Here is a 23,108-nt window from a genome sequence, read left to right as displayed (position 1 = left end):
CTTAACAGACATACATTATGTATTTAACATGGCAGCTTACATAAGTTTAAAATCCCAAGGTAAAAATATAATAACATAATCAATATTAAAAATCACAATCTGACAATGTTACAACACTATCAACTCACTCAACAAGAATAGGCTTTGTACAGTAGGCATATGCTAGTCTGCTTTCTTGACAAATTAAAAAAAAAAATCTTGCTAAAATTCATCAGTGAGCAAAAGGCAATCAAATAGGAAGCGCCTTGCATATCTTAGGTTCAAGCTGTTTAAGGTTTTAAATACTCAAAAAATAAAAAAGAATGCATACTTTATGGTTTGGATAACTGGATAGGATAGATCCATGATGGCGAATCTATGGCATGCGTCCCACAGGTGGCACACAGAGCCCTCTGCAGGCACGTCAGCCATCACCCCAGCCCAGCTCCACCGGCCAGCTGGTCTTAGGGTCTCTGCTGTGCATGCGCGGGGGGTGGGGGGCATGTGCACGGGGGCGCTCGCATTGCATTTTAGGGGTTCACATGCACACACACACCCCACTGCCCCGTTTTGAGCCTGGAAGGCCTCCTGCACCAACCTGGAAGCCAAAATGGGGCACAGGGGTGGTGGGGTGCATGCGCAGGGGACACGCGTGCATGCGCACGTGGCACTCATACTGCATTTTGGGGGTTTGCGCATGAGCATATGCATCCGCATACATGCATGCGTGCTTTGGGCACTCGGTCTGGAAAAGGTTAGCCATCACTGGGATAGATGATAGAAAGGCGAGTTTTGTCGTAACCATAGAGTAAGAGGTAAATTTACAACTGCTGTAAAGTTGATTGGAAAGCATTTCATTGTATCTTTGTATCTTTTTCTTTTCTTGCACTTTCTGTTCGATTTCTTTTTCTTTTCCTTACTTTATATTAATTTGTATACGTAGTCCTCAACTTACAACCAAAGTTGAGCCCCCAATTTTTGTTGTTCAGTGAGACATTTGCTAAAGTGCGTTTTGCTCCATTTTACCACCTTTCTTGCTCCAGTTGTTAAGTGAATCAGTGCAGTTGATAAGTTAGTAACCTGGTTATTAAGTGAATCTGGCTTCCTCATTGACTTTGCTTGTCAGAAAGTCGCAAAAGGAGATTACATGACCTTGGGACACTGCAACAGTCATAAATATGAACCAGTTGCCAATCATCTGACTTTTTATCACGTGATCAAGGGGATGTTGGAAAGATCACAACTGGTCATAATCATAAGATCATAATAAATAGTCATATGTCACATTTTTCAGTGCCATTGTAACTTTGAACGGTCACTAAACGAACTGTTGTAAGTTGAGGACTATCTGTATTGGTTACCTTCCTTCTTAGAAAATTATTTTATACATGTACATGTATACGACATGGTATATATGTACATGTATATAGACATATACAAACCAACATTATGGAATTGATTCAATATGATCTTATATAAGATAGATGAATGTATGTACAGATAGTCCTTGACTTACAACCACAACTCGGCTGATCGGACACTAGTTAGGTCCTATACTAGGACCTACCTAGTGGCACTGAGGGAAGCGAGGCGTTGCTACGCCTCCTCCCTCATTGCGTCGGCAGATAACCGCCCAGCCGCCCTGTTTCGGGTGACCCGTTCCCTCCTTCACCAGGGGGAGCGGGATGACCCGTTGCAGGGACGTGCTGAGGAGTTTAACGGTTATCTATACAATAAAATCGTTCAGCTTCGAGACGGTCTGGACCAAAATTGCGGCGATTCAGATGAGGCGTCTGAGAGTGGTCTTGGTGATATTATCTGGGATGAGTTTGACCCTGTGGCTCCCGAGGACATGGACAGGTTGTTGGGTAGGATGAATGCCACTACGTGTTTACTGGACCCGTGCCCCTCCTGGTTGGTGCTGGCCACTCAGGAGGTGACACGAGGCTGGCTCCAGGCGATTACGAGTGCTTCTTTGTTGGAGGGAGTCTTTCTGACCGCCTTGAAAGAGGCGGTGGTGAGGCCCCTCCTCAAGAAGCCCTCCCTGGACCCAGCTGTTTTAGGTAATTATCGTCCGGTCTCCAACCTTCGCTTCGCGGCGAAGGTTGTAGAGAGTATGGTGGCATATCAGTTTCCCCTGCACCTGGATGAAACTGTCTATCTAGACCCGTTCCAGTCCGGTTTCCGGCCCGGCTACAGCACAGACGGCTTTGGTCGCGTTGGTGGATGATCTCTGGAGGGCCAGGGATAGGGGTTGTTCCTCTGCCCTGGTCCTATTAGACCTCTCAGCGGCTTTCGATACCATCGACCATGGTATCCTGCTGCGCCGGTTGGAGGGATTGGGAGTGGGAGGCACCGTTCATCGGTGGTTCTCCTCCTATCTCTCCGACCGTTGACGGTGTTGACAGGGGGGCAGAGGTCGGCCCCGAGGCGCCTCACTTGTGGGGTACCGCAGGGGTCGATTCTCTCGCCCCTTCTGTTCAACAACTATATGAAGCCGCTGGGTGAGATCATCAGTGGCTTCAGTGTGAGGTACCAGCTGTACGCTGATGACACCCAGCTGTACTTTTCCACACCGGGCCACCCCAATGAAGCTATCGAAGTGCTGTCCCGGTGTCTGGAAGCCGTACGGGTCTGGATGGGGAGAAACAGGCTCAAGCTCAATTCCGCCAAGACAGAGTGGCTGTGGATGCCGGCATCCCGGTACAGTCAGCTGAGTCCTCGGCTGACTGTTGGGGGCGAGTCATTGGCCCCGATGGAGAGGGTGCGCAACCTGGGCATCCTCCTGGATGAACGGTTGTCTTTTGAAGACCATTTGACGGCCGTCTTCAGGAGAGCTTTCCACCAGGTTCGCCTGGTGCGCCAGTTGCGCCCCTTTCTAGACCGGGATGCCTTATGCACGGTCACTCACGCCCTCGTGATGTCTCGTCTGGATTACTGCAATGCTCTCTACATGGGGCTCCCCTTGAGGGGCATCCGGAGGCTTCAGTTAGTCCAGAATGCGGCTGCGCGGCTGATAGAGGGAGCCCCTCGTGGCTCCCGCGTGACACCTATCCTGCGCAGACTGCACTGGCTACCTGTGGCCTTCCGGGTGCGCTTCAAGGTGTTGGTGACAATCTTTAAAGCGCTCCATGGCATAGGGCTGGGCTATTTACGGGACCGCCTACTGCTACCGAATACCTCTCACCGACCCGTGCGCTCTCACAGAGAGGGACTCCTCAGGGTGCCGTCAACTAGGCAGTGTCGTCTGGCGACGCCCAGGGAAAGGGCCTTCTCTGTGGGGGCTCCCACCCTCTGGAACGAACTCCCTCCAGGACTTCGTCAACTTCCGGACCTCCGAACCTTTCGTCGCGAGCTTAAAACACACTTATTCATCTGCGCGGGACTGGATTAGATTTTAATTTTACTGGTTTTAAATGGGTTTTTATTATTTATACTGTTTTTAAATAATTCGGCTATAGAATAAGTTTTTTAATTGTCATTTTAGTTTGTATTTATATGTATTTTTAATTGCCTGTGAACCGCCCTGAGTCCCTAGGAAGATAGGGCGGTATATAAATATGAAAAATAAATAAATAAATAAATAAAACTGAACCCAATTTTTTTGTTGTTAAGTAAATTTGTTAGGTGACTTTTGCATTTTACTCATTTATTTCCTGCCCCAGTTGTTAAGTGAACCCCTGCAGTTGTTACGTTAACAACATGGTTGTTAAGTGAATCTTGTTTTTCATTGACTTTGCTTGTCAGAAGGTTGCAAAAGATGATCACATGACTCTGAGACATTGCGACAGGCATAAATATGAAGGTTGTAGGTGTGAAAAGTGGTCATATAAGTCACTTTTTTCAGTGCGGTTGTAATTTTGAATGGTCACTAAAGAAATTGTTGTAAGTCGAGGACTACCTGTACTTCTTCCTGTAACCTATTCTAGTCTATATGAATTGTAACTGAAGTGAAGTGGATCATTTCAGACATGGACACAACACATATTTTATTTTATTTTATTTATTTATTTATTTATTTTATTTTATTTGTCACAACAATATATATAAGCATCACACAAAAGATTATATAGTATATAAACATATATATGAGGAAATATAAGGAGGTATGAGCATATATATATATATATATATATATAACGGTAGGTACGTTTGTGCTCTTATGCACGCCCCTTATGGTCCTCTTAGGAATGGGGTGAGGTCAATAGTAGAAAGTTTTTGGTTAAAGCTTTTGGGATTATGGGAAGAGACCACAGAGTCAGGTAAAGTGTTCCAAGCACTGATGATTCTGTTACAGAAGTCATATTTTCTGCAATCTAGATTAAAGCGGTTAACATTAAGTTTAAATCTATTGGTTGCTCTTATATTATTTCAATTAAAGCTAAAGTAGTCTTTAACAGGAAGGACATTACAATAGATGATTCTATGAGTTAAATTTAGGTCTTGTCGAAGGCGACCGAGTTCTAAGTTTTCTAAGCCTAGGATTCCAAGTCTGGTGGGATAAGGTATTTTGTTGTTTTCAGAGGAGTGAAGAACTCTTGTAAAATATTTCTGGACATGTTCAATTGTATTGATGTCAGAAATGTGGTGAGGGTTCCAGACAGGCGAGCTGTATTCTAGAATTGGTCTAGCAAATGTTTTATATGCCCAGGTTAGTAGTGTAGTGTTTTTGGAAAAGAAGCTACGCAAGATTAGGTTTACAACTCTTAGAGCCTTTTTTGCTATGTAGTTGCAGTGGGCTTTGGCACTTAGATCATTTGATATGAAAACTCCAAGCTCTTTAACAGTGTGGGGGTCATCTGTAAGGTAATGTCCATCAAGCATGTACTTAGTGTTTGGGTTCTTTTTTCCAATATGTAAGACTGAACATTTGCTGGTTGAGATTTGGAGCTGCCAAGTTTTAGACCAACCAGTTAGATCATCAAGGTCTTTTTGAATGATAGATGTATTGTCAGTGGTGTTAAATAGTTTGACATCATCAGCAAAGAGAACACAATTATTTGAGATATGGTCACAAAGATCATTTATGTATAGTATGAAGAGTGTTGGTCCAAGAACGCTGCCTTGAGGAACGCCACTCTTGACAGGAACAGGATTTGATAGAGCATTGCCAATTTTGACCACGTTGTCTGTTAGACAGAAAAGCAGATATCCATTTGTGAAGGGGTCCTGAAATGCCATAGGATGTTAGTTTTAGGAGAAGTTTATCATGTACTACTGAGTCAAAAGCTTTGCAGAAGTCTACGTAGATTGCATCTATTGTTTTGCCTTGATCAAGATTTGTAGTCCATATGTTTTTACAGTGGAGAAGTTGTAAGTTACATGATAATTTCCCCCCGAAACTAAATTGTTTATTAGAGAGTAGGTTGTTTGCTTCTAAGTGGAAGGTAATGGATTGGTTGATGATTGATTCCATAACTTTGCAGGTGATGCAGCACAGAGAGATTGGTCTGTAATTTTCAACTAAACTGGGGTCTCCTTTTTTGAAGATTGGGATGACTGTGGCTAGTGACCAAAGTTTGGGACGGGAACTGGTCGTGAAAGCTTTATCAAAGATTATGCTTAGGGGTTCTGCTATATTAGTGGAAAGTTTTTTTAAGAAGTATGCACATAGTCCATCGTGTCCAATAGATAGGGATGGTTTCAAGTTATGAAGAGCTTTTTCAACATTATCTTCTGTGAAATCTATATGTGTTAAGTCGTCATACTCATTGCTGGTACGGTTTGGGAATGTCGGATATGTGTCATCGCTGTTAACAAAAACTGAGCCAAAGAATATGTCTATCTAATTTGGATGAGGCTTCCTGATTTCATCCCACTTAGGCATTCTGCATAGCCTTCTATAACTAGGATTATCCTTTAGCCAATTCTTGATGAGACACATCATCGACTTTTAAACAAATTCAGGTTCTGTGTCTGAGTTTGTCTTCTTGATTAGAAGGCTATCTGCATGCACTGGATGCTTGCTTATTAGTCTTCCTATCACCATTAGAAACCAGTTCATAAGGTAGGCAGTTTCCATGGAATGGAGCTGCATGGTTCCAGCACATTGATGACTACAGTCTCCAAATCTTTTAACAATCTCTTCTAAGTACCCCAAATTTCATATGGACAGAAAAAGAGACTATATTGCTAAGATGGATATTGCTACATATATGATTAATATATATATATATATTGCAGTGAACAAGGAGTCACATAAGAGAGAACTTTAAGGAAGGTTGATCAAGGTGAGAAGCAACCTAGAGCTAAGGAGAAATGTCCTGACAGTTAGAACAATTAATCAGTGGAACGACTTGCCTCCAGAAATTGTGAATGCTCCAACACTGGAGGTCTTTAGGAAGAGATTGGACATTTGTCTGAAATGGTATAGGGTTTTCTGCTTGAGTAGGGGGTTGGAGTAGAAGACCTCTAAGGTCCCTTCCATTATTCTGTTAAGCTTGCCCTAAATACATTATTTTTAATATTTACAATAAGGAGTTCTGGTGGAAGAAGTGCCTTGAAATACACAACTTCTAAATGTCAACCTAGGTGCTCACCAGATGGGCATATTGTGACTCCCAAAATTCTAAGCGGTGGCTACATGCAGTCAAATATATGCAGGGTCTAAGCATCAAATACATGCAGAGGAACAGAGAATTTATACATCCAGTGGATAACCAGATTGAGAAATGATGTTTGTTACATTCATCTCATACCAGAAATGGTACCATCCAGAGTAAGCTTTATCTAGCAGCATTACAAATCTAAGCACAAGGACCTGTGAGCCTGCTTTAAAGCACGGGTCTTCAACCTTGGCAACTTTAAGATTTGTGGACTTCAACTCTGGTTGAAGGAATGGCTGGCTGAGGAATTCTGGGAGTTGAAATCCACAAGTCTTAAAGTTGCCAAGGTTAAAGACCCCTGCTTTAAAGGTATGTCATCTCTACCACATTTAGTTTCCAAGCTAATCTCCCCCACACCTTAACATGGAATATTGGGAACCAAACTAGATTTTTCAGTGTCTCTTTTCTCAGATAATTATCTGAATTGGTAGAACCATCATGAGTGGGAGACAGTGTCAATACTTTCCCATTCAAAATATCAAGTTACTTTCCTTTAGCCAAAAAACAAAAAAAAAGGTATTGTAAAGTGCTAAGCGGGGGAAATCTACCTGCTTCAAAAATGATTAGGAAAATATACCTTGGAACACAGGAAAGCAAGAGTTCAGCAACTCATTAAAGCAGCTACATCTTTTTCCCCCCAGGCTTGCATTAATAGGTCAGTTCATTAAAATTGAAATGTCTTTTTCAAGTTTGCCCAGGAGCATAAAAAAAAAAGATACTGAACAACAGAATTGTTCAGAATTGGGAGGGACTTTGGAGGTCTTCTAATCCAACCCTCTGCTCAAGCAGGAGCCCCTATATCATTTCAAACAAATGGCTGTCCCATTTCTTCTTAAACACTTCCAGTGATGGAGGAGCACCTACAACTTCTGGAGACAAACCATTTCATTGGTTAATTGTCACTGTCAGTATATGTCTCCTTAGTTCTAGGTTGGATCTATTCTTGATAAGTTTCCATCCGTTACTTTTTTTCCTGCCCTCAGGACCTAGTGTTGTGGTTCGCCAGCTGGCAGTGGAGTCGGACAGTGAAGAGGCTGGGGAGGACGATGGGCCAGTCATTGAGTCAGGGGAAGACCCAGATGAGGGCTCTGCATCAGAGGCAGAGATGGGGCCAGGACCATCTGGAGCGATGCACGGACTCCGGAGCCTCCAGAAGCGGACAGCAGAGAGGCAGAGGAACAGAAGGAGCTTGTTCCTAGTGCACACATGCGAAGAGCTGCCAGAAGGCAAGAGCAGCTGAAGAAAAAAGGATGACTCAGGAATAAGCCCAGAACATGAATGGCCACTCCCATAAGGCTTAAAAGAGCACCAACGAGCCGTTGGGTTCTTTGCGGAAAAGCAACATTGATTCCATTGCTTCTTGTCAGTGTCAGAGGTGGGTTTCAGCAGGTTCTGACCAGTTCTGCAGAACCGGTAGCGGAAATTTTGCGTAGTTTGGAGAACTGGTGGTAAAAATTCTGACTGGCCCTGCCCCTATCTATTCTCTACCTCCCAAGTCCCAGGTGATCGGGAGGAAATGGGGATGTTGCAGTAACCTTCCCCTGGATTGGGGAGGGAATGAAGAGTTTACAGTATCCTTCCACTGCCGCGCCCACCAAGCCACACCCACCGAACCGGTAGTAAAAATTTTTGAAACCCACCACTGGTCAGCGTCTCTTGAACTTTGTGGGGATTTTGCCAAGAAAAGCCTTTGGCACGTTGCCAAAGACAACAAAGGTTGGTTATAGGCCGAAGAACTGTTTATAAAGAATTTGTTTTGGGCTAAGCTGAGAATGAATGAATTCTCAGCTGTTTAAAAAAAATATGTTTGTTCAGAACTGAATTGTGTTTGGTAATCACTACTTGACCCTTGATCACAACACTTTTGGAGAAGAGGTTGATTCCCCCTCCCCTCATCTTAATGACAGTCCCTCAAGCATTGGAAGACTACTATCATGTCATTAGTCCTTCTCTTTTTTAGATTAGACATACCCAATTCCTTCCATTCTTTTTAGGGTTTCAACATCGTTTTTGTATCGTGGTGGCCAAACTTGACCCAGTATTCCAAGCATGGTCTTACCAAAGCAGTATCAAGCAGTGCTAACATAATCCCAAAAAATCTTTTCCAAATCATGATTTAAAAACACAGTCCCTGTAGCACCCCTTCCATATCACATGTCTCTGGTCCAGCCCATGGCGTTGCCATGCAATTTTTCAAATGGAGGGATTTACAACTAGTCAGAACAAATGCTTCCATTCCCCCATTTTTCTCAGGGACACAAGATCTTACCATTTAGATTGAGAGGGCATTTCACCTTTCTTTTAAATCTCTCTCTCAAAACGTTTTGCTATATTTGAAACCATTCCCCCCCCACCCCGCAACACCCAGTTATTTTTCCCTGCTCCATCTAAGCCATCTTTCCTCAGAGTTTAGTATTCAGAAGATGAACTTTACTGTTCAAACATTAAACATATTGTTTAAATATTAAATAGTAATGTTCTTCTTTTGCTGGTTAAGCCTGCTATATAGCAAGGCTTAAATTGGTTTACAAATCTTTGACACCATGCTTCCAAGTTTGTGGTGTCACAAATGATGCAGGGGGGTTTTATAAGCAAACAGTATGAACACCAATTTGTACTGTAACTTAGGAGATAGACATTTTTTTTTTCGTATGGAGGATTTCAGAAGTATGTAGTCATATCAGAAAATATTGCTTCAGGGGTATGTACGTGTGAGTGTGTATTTGTGTGTATGTGTGTGTGAGTGCTTATGTGTGTGTGCTGCTTTAAAACTTCCAACAATATTATTCTATAACAGTTAAAAAGGAAGGAAAAAAATTACACGACATGCATCTCTTTAATCATAATCAGTCACCTGGTGATTATTTTATAGAGATGAAAATTCTGAAGTGTTGGAATAGGAATATGAGTGTGCTATTAAAATTTTCATGCAGGCTGTGAGAATACCCACTGAGAGTTTTCTCATCTTGCAGCTTCTTAAAAAATTATTCTTCAACATTTAAATATAGGAAAGCATAGGCTTTTTCAAAAGCTTTTTTAAAAAAGTTTTACAGTGTAAGATATTAACTGTCTTAGATATTAAGTCCAGGTTTATCAGAAGTTTGAAACCTAGATCGGAATAGTTTGGAGGTTTTTTAATTTGATTAGAGAATGTATTGAGTGTATACACACACACACATACACACACACACAGTCGTATGTATGTATGTATGTAGCAGAGGTGAGTTTCAGCAGGTTCTGACCAGTTCTGGAAAACCGGTAGCTGAAATTTTGAGTAGTTTGGAGAACCGGTAGTAAAAATTCTAATTGGCCCTGCCCCCATCTAGTCTCTGCCTCCCAAGTCCCAGCTGATCGGGAGGAAATAGGGATTTTTTAATAACCTTCCCCTGGATTAGGGACGGAATGGAGATTTTACAGTATCCTTCCCCTGCCATGCCCACCAAGCCACATCCACAGAACCGGTAGTAAAAAGAATTTGAAACCCACCACTGGTATGTAGGTATGTATATGTATATGTATGAACGAGGGAGGGAGGGAGGGAAGAAGGCAGGCTGGCTGGCTTTCTCCTTGGTTAAAGTTCCATTTATAGGCTATCCTACTTAATAAGGCTGCCAGGAAAATTACAAGTCAAGGGCATAAATTGGGAAGCCACTATACCACTATAGCAAGCAGTTCTTCACTGATTGGGATATTTATATTTTTATTTTCCCGCCCACCCCCAGATTAACTTGCAGTGCTAGGGCACAAGCTATAGAATAACATGTGAAACCTCAAAGAAGAAAAGGCATGCCGGTAATGCCACCCTTTTGCTATTAGTTCTTCCTTATTTAATCATTCAAATAAACTTAAGGTCCCTCAATCCTTCCCCCTGTCTCCATTCCACATGCAAATCCATGCCTGACCAAAACTTCTAGACCAAAAGTACATTCTCAATAGGTTTGAATTTGACCAATACAGCTGTTCAGGTTTAAAATTAAGCTGATTGTGTCTTTATCAACAAGTCCATCTTTTCTCCAGTAGAACAGTATATTATGTGAAATGCTTGACAAGCTAATTTTTGTAACTCATGTAGCCAAACTTCATTTTTTGCTCTTTTTACAACATATTTTGTTGACTTTTTATTATTGATAATATACCACATTGATTCCCACTGTTGTTTCAACACAACAATGTTGGAAACACTGCCTGAATCTTACGTTTAAAAAGCTAACTTGTAATTTAAGAAGTTTTTAATCGGTCTTATGACAGATGTTTTCTAAGAATAAAGAATGATAGTTTTCCTTTGCATCATTTATGAAATCTGAGCAAGACCTTAGGAGCTCTTTTTAATGCTTTCCTATGCGTGCCTAAAATTGTGAGGACAGGCAGTGTACAAATTATACAAGCTATGTTAAATAAGTAAATATATAAATGCCTGTCTTCAGGGGGACAGATGCCAAGATGGCAAATGCACAAACACAATCAAAGCCGAGACATCGTCTTGACTTATTTTATTTTTCTTCCTCTTCCTGATGCCCATTTCCAGGGTGTCACAAAGGCAAAATGTGAAGTAGTTCAGTCAAATCAGACATCACATTAATATGAATTTTGTGTGTGCACACATACATATTTATGAGATGGAAAAAAAAGGGGAACTGGAGCAGAAGTTGATTTCAGGAGGTTCTGACTAGTTCTGGAGAACTGGTAGCGGAAATTCTGAGTAGTTCGGAGAACCGGTAGTAAAAATTCTGACTGGCCCCGCCCCATCTCTTCTCTGCCTCCCAAGTCCCAGCTGATCGGGAGGGAATGGAGATTGTACAGTATCCTTCCCCTGCCACGCCCACCAAGCCACACCCACAGAACCGGTAGTAAAAAAATTTGAAACTCATCACTGATCTGGAATAAAACTACAAGAAGAAAAAGTTATTTTTTTCTCTGTCTGGCATGGATCCTCTAAAGTTGCAAAATGTTTCTAGAATAGTCTTTATTGTTGTGTTTATGTATTAACAAAAACATTTCATTCAAACAAACTCTTCCTTATGTGAGTTAATTAATTCCAATCTGTACAGGACTGCATATTCTTTAGGCACATTTTCTGAAATGAGTTAATGGCTGTAAGTCTGTCTTTCTGTAAATCTATCTTGCATTTTTCATCTACACCATTTTGAGATACCCTTTTGATATGGGAAGCAGTATACAATAAATCTTGTGACAGGGGGCTATGTTACTCATAGACCACTCTTCCCTTGTGTGACTTCACAACTAAGGCAAGAGCACCCTCTGGAGCTTATTGTTTGTCTGGACAGACATAAAAACAAAACAAGACTCAGCCACAGAATTTCCTTCTTTGTCCTTCACTAAGCCTGAACTTCAACCTCGAGACGGCCATGCTGAAAGAACCATTATTTTCACTGACTTTTAAAGGATGGGCTTAATTTTATAAATTCATATTGGCTGGGTTCTCTGAACACCCAAGTTAATTTCTTGGCGTCATCTCATCTTTGCTATAGAATGGTTATCTATTTATGCCTTGAGAATCGGATGGGACAAATTACAGCGACGGCAATATGAGCGCACAGGCTGCATCCATACTTTATTGATATTTCTCAAAGCCTATTTCCTTCTGTTCATCACAACAGTTATTAATCCAGGCCTTCCTTATTTTTCCTTATATCCATTGGATGTTTCTATAACAGCATTACTAACTTTCTAAAAGATCTTCCATGCCTACCCAGAATAAATCAGACCACATCAAGAATAGAGTTCTTCTATTAAAGCCCGTGTTGTCTTTCAACAATAAGAAATCATACCATGACAATAGTGTAATTTGCTTTTTTTAAATCCCTTCCTAAAAGGAATATCTTATTTATTAGATTTTTATGCAGCTTTTATTTTTGGTCATCACAAGGCAGTGTTCATATCTCATATTGCCTCCCACTATTTTTCCCCACAACAATAACCCTGGGACTGAGAGACGGTGACTGGCCCCATGTCACCTAGCCTGTTTCCATTCTTAAGGAAGGACTAGAAGTCACAGCCTTCAAGTTCAGGGGTCTCCAAAGCTGGCTGGAGAAAGCTGGCTGGGGAATTCTGGGGGTTGAAGTCCTCCAGGCTTAAAGTTGCAAAGGTTGGAGACCCCTGTTCTAGTTTGTGGTATAGCGCTTCCCACACCACACCCAACTGGCTCATTCTCAGCATTACTTACTTATATGCCATTTTCCATTGTAGAGAATTCACAAAGAGATTCACAGTACCATAAAACAGCATTTTAGACAAAACAAAAATCAGCGTCAGGGAAGCTTCATTGACAACAGTCGCAACCACATACAAATTACAGTGGTTTTAGTGCGGAGTATGTTTAAGAAGGAGCAGACGGTAAAAACATTCACTGCACTGACACTCTTTAGGGAAAAAGTATGGTGGTTTGTTATTTTTACAGTTCAAAGTAGGTTGCAGCTGAAGGATCAGCATTTTGTTCTGCACTGTGGCTTCAGTTGTCAATGTCTTTCCCTGCTCTTAAATATCTGCCGGCAGCAGAATAACCCTCTGTGCAACTGTGAAGACATAGGACGGGTGATCACATTCACAGCTGACACTGAGAGGAATTAACACTCCCATTCTGCCAAAGCTTGACCTACCTGTAGCCTTTTCTTTGGGGGAAAAAGGAAGAGTGCAGCTCCTGGTGCTGCAAAGGGAAAGTATTAACTCTTGTTGCAAGCCCAAGATCTAAGCCGGGGTAGTCAACCTTTTTATACCTACCGCCTGCTTTTGTATCTCTGTTAGTAGTAAAATTTTCTAACCGCCCACCGGTTCCACAGTAATATGCCATGTATCGTCGTCTGCGCATGCCTCTCGTGCATCGTGGATTGGGTTTGGGGGGTGGCGCCAGCTACCAGCTCTGCTTGTCTGTTACAGGTGGGTGGTGTGGGGGGAGGTGCGCAAGCTATTCTGGAACGAGGCTCTTTTGTTTGCGGTTGCACTATAGCGCCATTTAGTTTCACTTATGTAACATGAACTAAACTTATGCGCGGGCGATACAAATAGTATATTTTCAGAAATTTAAATTGTCACAGGGAATTTTATGAAAACCTGATGAAAATGTTTTTAAATAATGCTATGAATTTTTTAAAAAAAGTCAATTAAATTAAAAAAAAGGAAAGTGCTTCAGTATAGAACAAAACCCCTACCACCCACCATGAAAGCTGGAACGCCCACTAGTGGGCGGTAGGGACCAGGTTGACTACCACAGATCTAAGCTGTGACAAAAGAGATAACAGTGTGGTTAGTACTTGAATGATTAACTTATATTAAAGGAGCTGGAGTTTTCTATATTTAAGAACAATGAAGCCTGTAAATTTAAACACCTGATTTCTCTGGGAGTGTTTATGCCAGTAGTGTACTGAGGTTCTGTTGTGACCCAGGCCCAAGTAGGTAGTAGGAAATTCAGTCAGTGAAAAAACAAACAAACTTTATTCAAACAGCTGAGAATTACTTCACTCCCAGCATAGTTCAACTAAATTAAAGCAAATTCCTCCCAACCCAAATTCCTCAGTCCTCTCGCAAACCTTGGTCCAATTAGGCAAACTGCCAAAGACCTTTTTTGGCAAGCATTCAGAAGTCACCAAAATAAATGCAAGACGACGAAGCTACCAGCGTTGTTTTCCGGCAAAGCCCAAACACTGTTGCTGGTCTGTTTTAAGCCTTATGGGAGGAGCCAATCATCTCTTGGTCCTACTCCTGAGTCGTCCTCTTTGCTTGAGCTGCTCTTGCCTTCTGGCAGCTCTTCTCATGCGTGCATTAGGAACAGGCTCCTCCTGTTCCTCTGCCTCACTACTATCAGTCTCTGGAGGCTCTGGAGTCCGCACCTCACTTCCTGATGGCCCTGGCCCCACCTCAGCCTCATCACTATCCGACTCCGTTGCCAGCTCCGAAGGCTGCTGGGGGACCACAACAGGTTCTTCCTTCTTGTCAAAAATGCCACTGAAACCTTCAAAGAGTCTTCTAGGCTTCACAAAGAACTTTTGTTCCCTTCTGACCAAATATTGAATGAAAAGTTTGTCAGCTGTCCTAACCAAGGAAACCTTCCATTAAGGTTTTCCAACAATTAACAATAACAATAGCACTTAGACTTATATACTGTTTCACAGTAGTTTACAGCCCACTCAGAGTCGGCGTGATGCCCCCAACAATCTGGTCCTTATTTTACCTCGGAAGGATGGAGAGCTGAGTCAACCTTGAAGCAGTGAAAACTGAACTGCCGAACCGTTAGCAGCCGGCCGTCAGCAGAAGTTGCCTGCAGTACTGCATTCTAACCACTGCGCCACCAAGGCAACGGCAGCACATTTAATTCTCCTGTTGTTCCCCAAAGTTAGTAGGTTTTAAATTCCATAAATATTTAGCCAGTGTGCTTGAGTTCACCCTAGTGAACTTTCGTCTTACTTCCTAGAAAGGTTTCCAGCTCTTTCTTGTTGCTCTGTCATCTAGGCAAGGAATAATTTGAACAAGCAAATTTGATAAATATTTCCTGCCAAATGTGACTATAGCCAGCAATGTGATTAAAATGTGACTTTCTTGCAGTTTACAGTCATACCTACCAAGCCAAAAAAAGATACGTTTGGTAAAACATACACTATACTTTTTGAAACTGAATGATTAAATAATATAAGCAACACTTATTAATGTTGCTTTTCTTCAGAGCATGACAATCGGCTCCAAGCTGATTGGTTGATTCCAATTGGATGATCTGATCCACTTGGATAATTTAAACTAATTCAAAGCCACCTGAATCAATTCAATATTTTGAAATGACCCTTTGGGTTCAATGTGGTTCACAGTTTCAATAAAATCTGCTCCAAATTGAATATGCAGATCAACATACTACGTGGCTATCTTTTTTTTTTATTTCTTTTGTCACAACAGTATACACAAACAATTGTCATAGATAAAATAACATGTCTTGAAGAAAATATATAAGTAAAAAATATGCATCAACTATATTAATTTGATATAATGAAGGGAACAATAGGACAGGAACGGTAGGCACTATTGTGCTCTTATGCACGCCCCTTATAGTCCTCTTAGGAATGGGGTGAGGTCAATAGTAGACAGTTTTTGGTTGAAGATTTTGGGATTTTGAGTAGAGACTATGGAGTCAGGTAATGAGCTCCAAGCATTAACAACTCTGTTACAGAAGTCATATTTTCTGCAATCAAGTTTGAAGCGGTTGACATTTAGCTTGAATCTATTTTTTGCTCTTGTAATATTGCGATTGAAGCTGAATCTTGCACTTATCACTAAAGGAGTTTCCTGCTATTAAAAAGGATCTTGAAGACTTCTTCCTCTGAAAAAAATCCAGGGAAATCATCCAATCAGTTTTGATTGATTATGTGACACTAAGTCACTGTCAACTCTCAATAACCACATAGACAGAGCTTCTCTGGGATGATCTGTCTCCAGCCAGGCCCTTCACTTCTCCCAGGGTGCACCCATAACCTCTGAAATTGAGTCCATCCACCTTGCTGGTTGCAGTCCTCTTCTGAGCTTTCCTTCCACCTTTCTCAGTATTATTGTCTTCTCAAGGACCCTTTGCATCATATGTCCAAAGAGATACAATTTGAGCTCAGTCATTTGTGCCTTAAATCAATGAATCATGGATTGTCTCTGTGATCCACTTATTTTGGCTAATCACAGAGCCTCAAATGTCTTCTCCAACAACAAAGTTCAAAAACCTATCCAGTTGTAATCCCCCCCACAACCACACATGCCCAGGAGAAGAAAAAGGGTCTTTTGTGTGCAGCTATAATTATGTGTCCATACCCTCTCCATGGAGAGAGGGTATGGAGCAGAGAGAAGAAATGAGTCCAACTCAGGGGTGAAATCTAAAATTGTTTGCTACGTGTTCTGTGGGTGTGGCTTGGTGGGTGGGTGTGTCCTGTGACTGAGTGGGCATGGCCAACTCAATGTCACTCACAGCCATGCCCACTCAGTCACAACCCCCCCCACCAAGCCACGCCCACAGAACCCAGTAGGGGAAAAAAATTAATTTCTATTCTGCCTTTTCCCTTTCCCTTGCCACCTGTTCTCCCTTCACCTAGGCCCTGGAGCTGCCACCTGCCTCAACAGGGTCAGGGAATGCACCATTCCCCAACTCTGGCCTTTCTCCGGAGCTGCCGCCCACTCACCGCCCACTCGCCGCCTGCTCGCCCTTCGCCTTTGGTCAGGGGCCGGGCAGGGGTGAAATGCTCCCGGTTCGCACCAGCTCCCCCGATTAGGTACCGATGGCAGCTGCTGGTTTGGCGGATCGGTAGCAAAAATCCCTGGTCCCGCCTCCCTGCCTCTGCTGAGCCGCACCATCAGCAGAGGTTTGTTTTTTTTACTTTTAAAAGTTTTTCTTCAGCTGAAACATGCCTTGAAAAGTAAAAAAAAAAAAAAACTCTGATGATCGCGGGGCTGAGCAGAGATCATCAGAACACTTTAAAAGTTTTTTTTTTTAAAAAAAACCCTTCAGCCGAAGGGGAAAAAAAAACAAAACCGGAGGTTTTAAAAGCCTCCTTTGGCGATCCCAGAGGAGTTTCCTGATCCTCACAGGTTTTTAAACTCACTTTTTAACAGCCCCCACTTACAAGAGCCCCCACCAAGCCCAGCCAATTCCCCCTCCTCACTTACATATAATTACTGCTCTTTTGGGCTGGCAACGGCATGTTTTCTTCAGCTACTGAGGAAAAAAAAAAAGCTTGCTTTGACTTCCTGCTTTGCTGGCTGAGGAACTCTGGGATTTGAAGTCCACAATAAAATAAAATAAAATAATAAAATAAAATATTTGTGCAGCTTTCTGAGATTTGGTGTGTTTCTGTAGTGTTTCACTCTAATTACACAAACACACAAAATCTCAGAAAGCTATATATGGCATTTTGTGTGTGTGTGTGGGAGTTGTGTGAGTGTAAAGTGTGAAAGTTGGTTTTTGAGCTTTTTGTGGCTGTGTGAAGTATGAAGTGCAGTTGCTTTTACATTGTGTGTGTGTCAGTTGTGTTGTGTTGTGTTGTGTGTGTGTAAAGTGTGAAAGTTGGTTTTTGATACCTCTTATTGTTTTTTATATTTTATTATTTTTATTATTTATTGTTATTGGCCATGCCCACTCAGTCATCTGACCACCAAGCCATGCCCACCAATTAAGCCACGCCCATAGAACCGGTAGGGAAAATTTTTAGATTTCATCCCTGGGGCCGGGGCCCAGGGACACCCCATTCCCTGTAGCCCCGGAGTCGCCCCCTGCTCACCGCCTCCTCAACCGGGTCAGGGAATGCATCATTCCCTGACACCAGCCTTGTCCCGGAGCCGCCGCCCGCTCTTCCTTCATCACGCGGCATATACTTGCTTTCCTCCAGCGGCTGGCTATCAGGAAAGACAAGCGTCCAAAAGTTACTGGAGTTGCTCTCCTTGACTATGCTGCCTTGTTCTATGCACTGGCTGCGCAAGCGCACACCCAACCTGCCGCTGATAAAGAAATGAAATAAACGGTGTGCGCTTGCGCAGCCAGTGCATGGAACAAGCAGCAATGGTTGTTCATATTCAAGGAGAGGGACTCCAGTAACTTTTGGACGCTTGCCTTTTCTGGCAGCCAGCCGTTGGAGGAAAGTAAGTATATGCTGCGTGGAGAAGGAAGAGCGGGCGGTGGCTCCGGGACAAGGCTGGTGTCAGGGAATGGTGCATTCCCCGACCCGGTTGAGGCAGGCGGTGAGCAGGTGGTGTCTCCGGTGTCTCAGGGGAATGAGGTATCCCTGGGCCCTGACCAAAGGCGAAGGGGAAACAGGCAACAAGCGGGCAGCAAGTGGGCAAAGGAAGAGTGGGCGGCGGCTCTGAGGAAAGGCCAGAGTCGGGGAATGGTGCATTCCCTGACCTGATTGGGGCAGGCAGCGGCTCTGGGGCCTCGGGGAATGGGCCTCGGCCCCTGATCTAAGGGCAAGCAGGTGGTGAACTGACTTCCCAGTGTTCCGGTATCCAGCTTGCGAAGGCTGGACTGCGGGCCGTGGCGTGGTTCGGGGGCATGGCCAGCCAGCGACTGCTACCGGATCGGCGAACCAGAACCAATCTCTGCTACCTACTCACCCGATCCAGTCCGATCCGGTAGCATTTCACCCCTTGTCCAACTCATCTTGCTTCAAAAAAAATGAAGGCAGATGTTCTGTTTCCCTTCCCCCAATACTCCCAGCAAAGAGTCAGTCAGAGGCCTCCTTTTCTGATTTATTTACATATATATAAATGTCCTGGCCACGTCTACCCATGGGCCTGCCAAGTTTCTGGAGATAACAAGGAAATTACAGATAAGGCCAGAATTACTCACGAATATATTCTTCCCTCCATTGATACAGTTTGCCCGCGCAAATTCATTGCTTTGTCCAAGACAAAAAACCAGGAAGTCCCGCCTCCTATTTATAGTCTCTGCAGATGTCACTGCATGACAATCATTACTTGGCTTTCTCCCAACGCTGCTTCTGCTGCGTGCGCCGGTCACGTCTGCGCAGTCTTGCATCACTCCAAAACTGTTCTTGGGGCGTTGCCAAATCAGAAGAAGGCTCGGGAGAATCAGGCCTTGCCGGCCCCTCCTCCTCCCTTTGAGTGGGTACCAGGGAGAGAGAGGGCTCAAGAGAAGCAGGGCTTGCCAGGTCTTCTCCCTCACTTTCTGAATCATCCGAGTCCAGGAGTCCGGGTCCAGGAACCTGGGTCACAACAGCAGTACAGATTTTATTGACAAGCACAGAAGTATAATGTTGGTTCCAGTTGATGCAATTTGTGATTTTTGTTTTGTTTTTTGTTTTGCCTACCTACACAATACAGTCTGAAGGATATCAAAAGTGAGGAAGGAAGAAAAAGCCAACAACTTCCCACAACCTGTGTGCAATGAGGGAAATAACTAGTGGGAAGTGGCTTGAAATAATGTTGTTTGAATGAATGAAGTAAAAAGGGGGAAAAAAACAAGTAGTACTTTTAAAAGACAGTCTTTTAAAACTGACTTTTAAAAGGCAGTCAGTTGGTTCTAGTGATTAAGGCAACCAGGCTAGAAACCAGGAGACTGTGAATTCTAGTTCTGCCTTAGGCATGAATGCCAGCTGGGTGACTTTGGACCACACTCTTTTCCCCCAAGTCTACAATGTAAAGCTTGTAAGTCTACAAGACAAGCCAGTCAGTCAATTCCTGTCCCAGTTAATGGATCAATACTTGCTTGATCCATCCAGAATTAAATAAGGAAGACCCTGTATTTGTGAGAAAACGCTAGGAAGAAAAATAAAACTCTACAGTTTAAAACTTCAGCCCTAACTACTTCCACTGGCTATTCAGAGGAAGTGCTAAATCTTGCCTTTGGAAGTGGTCCTGTGCTTAACCATCTTTTCTGAAGGGGGTGGGTGGGAAACATTTGGAACAACTGGAACAATCCAACGGTTGGGTCTTCTTTAATTATTATGCCCCGTTTTTTCTTCCTTGAGCCTTTAGTTTATGAGCAACCTTAGGGTGCACCTTGGAGGAGGCACTAATGTGCTGTGGCTGGGTTTAGTGTAATCTCTAAATGCTTCAAAGCACTCAGCAAAGTGGCAGCAGCTGGTCAAACTTGGCTGATTTCAAAAATAGCTAAAGGGGGTCAGCCCTGCTTAGTACTTAGATGGAAGACTATCAACAAATTCCGGGACTTCAGGCTTTCCCGGGATGTTGAAAAAAAGCATATTGGAAGAAGGCAGAGACCAGGGTTACCAAGGCAGAAACATGAACATCTCCATGCAACCTTGAGAAGTCAAATCTGGGTTAAAGAAAGGATACACACATATGTATATATATGTATGTATGTATGTATGTATGTATGTATGTATGTATATATATATATCATAATCTTTTCTGTATACAAATAGCTTCCTCTTGTTGGAAAGAGGGAAGGATGCTATTGGCATCCAAGCCTTTGCTTTTAGGAAGAATACTCCCTAGATGCTTGGCATGTCAAGATGGTAACAATTTAGTGCATCACCATGTAGATAATGAAATCCAAGCTGTGGTATGCCTTGGGCTCTTCTCGGTGATCGGGCTTATAACCTGGATAAAAAAAGCTGCACATACAACTCAGTGAAAGCAGAGTCACAAAACAGCTGAGGTTTTCTCCTCTCCTCTCTTTGTTTAGCTGGATGAAGGAGACAACAGGGTCACCCTCCATTCATGTTGATTTGCTTGATTTCAGTGGTAATCAAAAACCTTCAGAGCCAATACAGACTCACTCACTCACTCACTCACTCACTCTAATCTATCTATCTATCTATCTATCTATCTATCTATCTATCTATCTATCTATATCTCAACTCAAAAGGTTGAGGAATCCTAAAATTGTCCTAGGTTTTGATTAAAATATATCCCTGTTAACATTAACATTAACTTTTGGTTGGTAGGTTTCTGAGGACCAAGCTGGATGTTCCTCAAAATGTAGATGTGTGCCACATAAAATAGTCAGTGCAGATCTGCATCCCTTCTCTTCCTCCATAAAAACTAATAGAGATCCTGGATGTCACAGAACATATTAGAGTTGGCCATAGCATCTGATAAAATGATTCTGGAAGGTTGCAGCAAAATGCTGGAGTTAGGAGTGAGATGCCATGTGGTCTGCCTAGTGCCCCCGGGCACTCTTCAAGACTGTCCCAAAGGTGCTTTGTTCTAGAGGCAACTGGACTTTCTGGTTTTTCTTTGCCTTCAAAGAAAAACCAGAACGTTCAGTTGCCTGTAGAAAAAAGCATCTTTGGGACAACCATGACCTGGATGACTGAGAATCTCCAGATCCGTGATGGTGAACCTATGGCACGTGTGCCAGAGGTGGCATGCAGTGCCTCTCTGTGAGCATGCGAGCAGTCGCCCCAGCTCAGGTCCACCATGCATGTGCGCGTGCCTCCCGCTGGCCAGGTCTCTCCCGTGCATGCATGGGGGTAGGGCACATGCGGGAACCGCTTGCACATGCGCGGGGTCTGGGTGCTTTCAGGGAGTGCACACACGCATCCACAGGACACAAGTTCATGTGCAGGGGCCGCACATGCATTGCATTTTGGGGGTTCGGGCTCGCTTTGGCCACCTGGTCTGGTGCAAACTCAGATATAGTGCAGGCTCAAAGAACAATCTGAAAATATGACCCTGGTCCTTCAGACTTAGAATTGCCCCATCTTTGCATTTGAAGGATACATTAGAAGCCATGGAAAAACAAAGGTTAACACCACTGCAGCCACCAACCTAAACCAAACAACTTTAAAAGTATGAACAAAAAGTATGAACAAATAAAACTGAATCAATGAGATGAGGGAATGTTGAGCATGAAGGCAGGCACTTGCTAGCACCTATCCTACCTTAATATACTGCATTGTTATGGAGGGTGTTTCCTCAGCATGCTGTGTTCTCAGGAAAACCAAATCTTGTATATTTTCCCCGTCTTACCAGAAAGAAACAGATGTTAATTAGATGTGTAATGCAGTGCCATTGATTCTTTGTTTCAGAATATTCTGAATAAGCTAAGCGGGAAGAATATTCTTTCTGAACTAGTGTGAGGTTAGAGCCTAGAGCATTATTACGTTACTGTCGTGTCCCCCTCCCCCTCCGACAGCCGGGTCAAGGAAGTCCGTATCAAATGTGGCAACGAAGCCCCTGCAGCTTGCCAAATTCCTTCGAGGTTTATCAAGGCAGGCAGGAGTCCAAGCTGTGACTTCAGCGATAGAGTCCGATATCAGCAAACTAGATGAGACTTTGCTTGACTCAAGGTTGGAATGCCAAAAGCAGGTCCTTTATATCGGCTGTGGGGTGTGGCTCCATGATTCAGCATTTATCCAGGCCTGCCCCTCCCTTCCTTCTGCTGGCGTCGCCTCTCAGATCTCCGGAAGCAAGGATCCTCCCACTTTGAATTCTCTTCAGCTGGATCTGCTGTCAGTAATTCCAGCACGTGGCTGACTTCCTGCTCACACGCTGTAGGAGTGAAGTTTATTGGGCTTGTCTGTTCACTCCTGACATCCTCTCCGGGCATGGGGCCAGGGCCAGGGCTGGGGGCTGGGGGCATGACAGGCCGTTCATCTTCATTATCAGACTTGGAGGGGCCCGGCTGAGGAGTGGAGGGAGGACGAGGCACAACAGTTACATATGATTCAGTCATGATCAAATCAAGTCCATACCAGCCAAAAAAGTCAACTGCATGGTAACCAAATGAGAGAATCTTCGCTGCTAATTACCAGATAACACATCTGGATAGAAAAGCAGAAACAATATTCCTTTAAATCATTATTAGACATCTCATTCTGCAGCAGAATTTCAAAATCAGTTGAATTCTAGTAGGGTAAGCAGTGTAATAATCTAATTTTAAAAAAGCATTTTAAGGCAGAGGTGGGCTTCAGCTGGTTCAGACCGGTTCAGGCAAACCAGTTGTTACGATTCTGCGCAGTTTGGTGAACCAGCAAATCGCACCACTGACTGGCCCTACCCCTCCCCTATCATTCACTCCTTATCATGCTTCACCTGCCTTGGGAGATGCCTAGAGTCATGCCC

This window comes from Ahaetulla prasina, chromosome 2 (assembly GCF_028640845.1).
Source record: "Ahaetulla prasina isolate Xishuangbanna chromosome 2, ASM2864084v1, whole genome shotgun sequence".
In the NCBI taxonomy this organism is placed as follows: domain Eukaryota; kingdom Metazoa; phylum Chordata; class Lepidosauria; order Squamata; family Colubridae; genus Ahaetulla; species Ahaetulla prasina.
Note: the sequence above shows the minus strand (reverse complement) of the source record.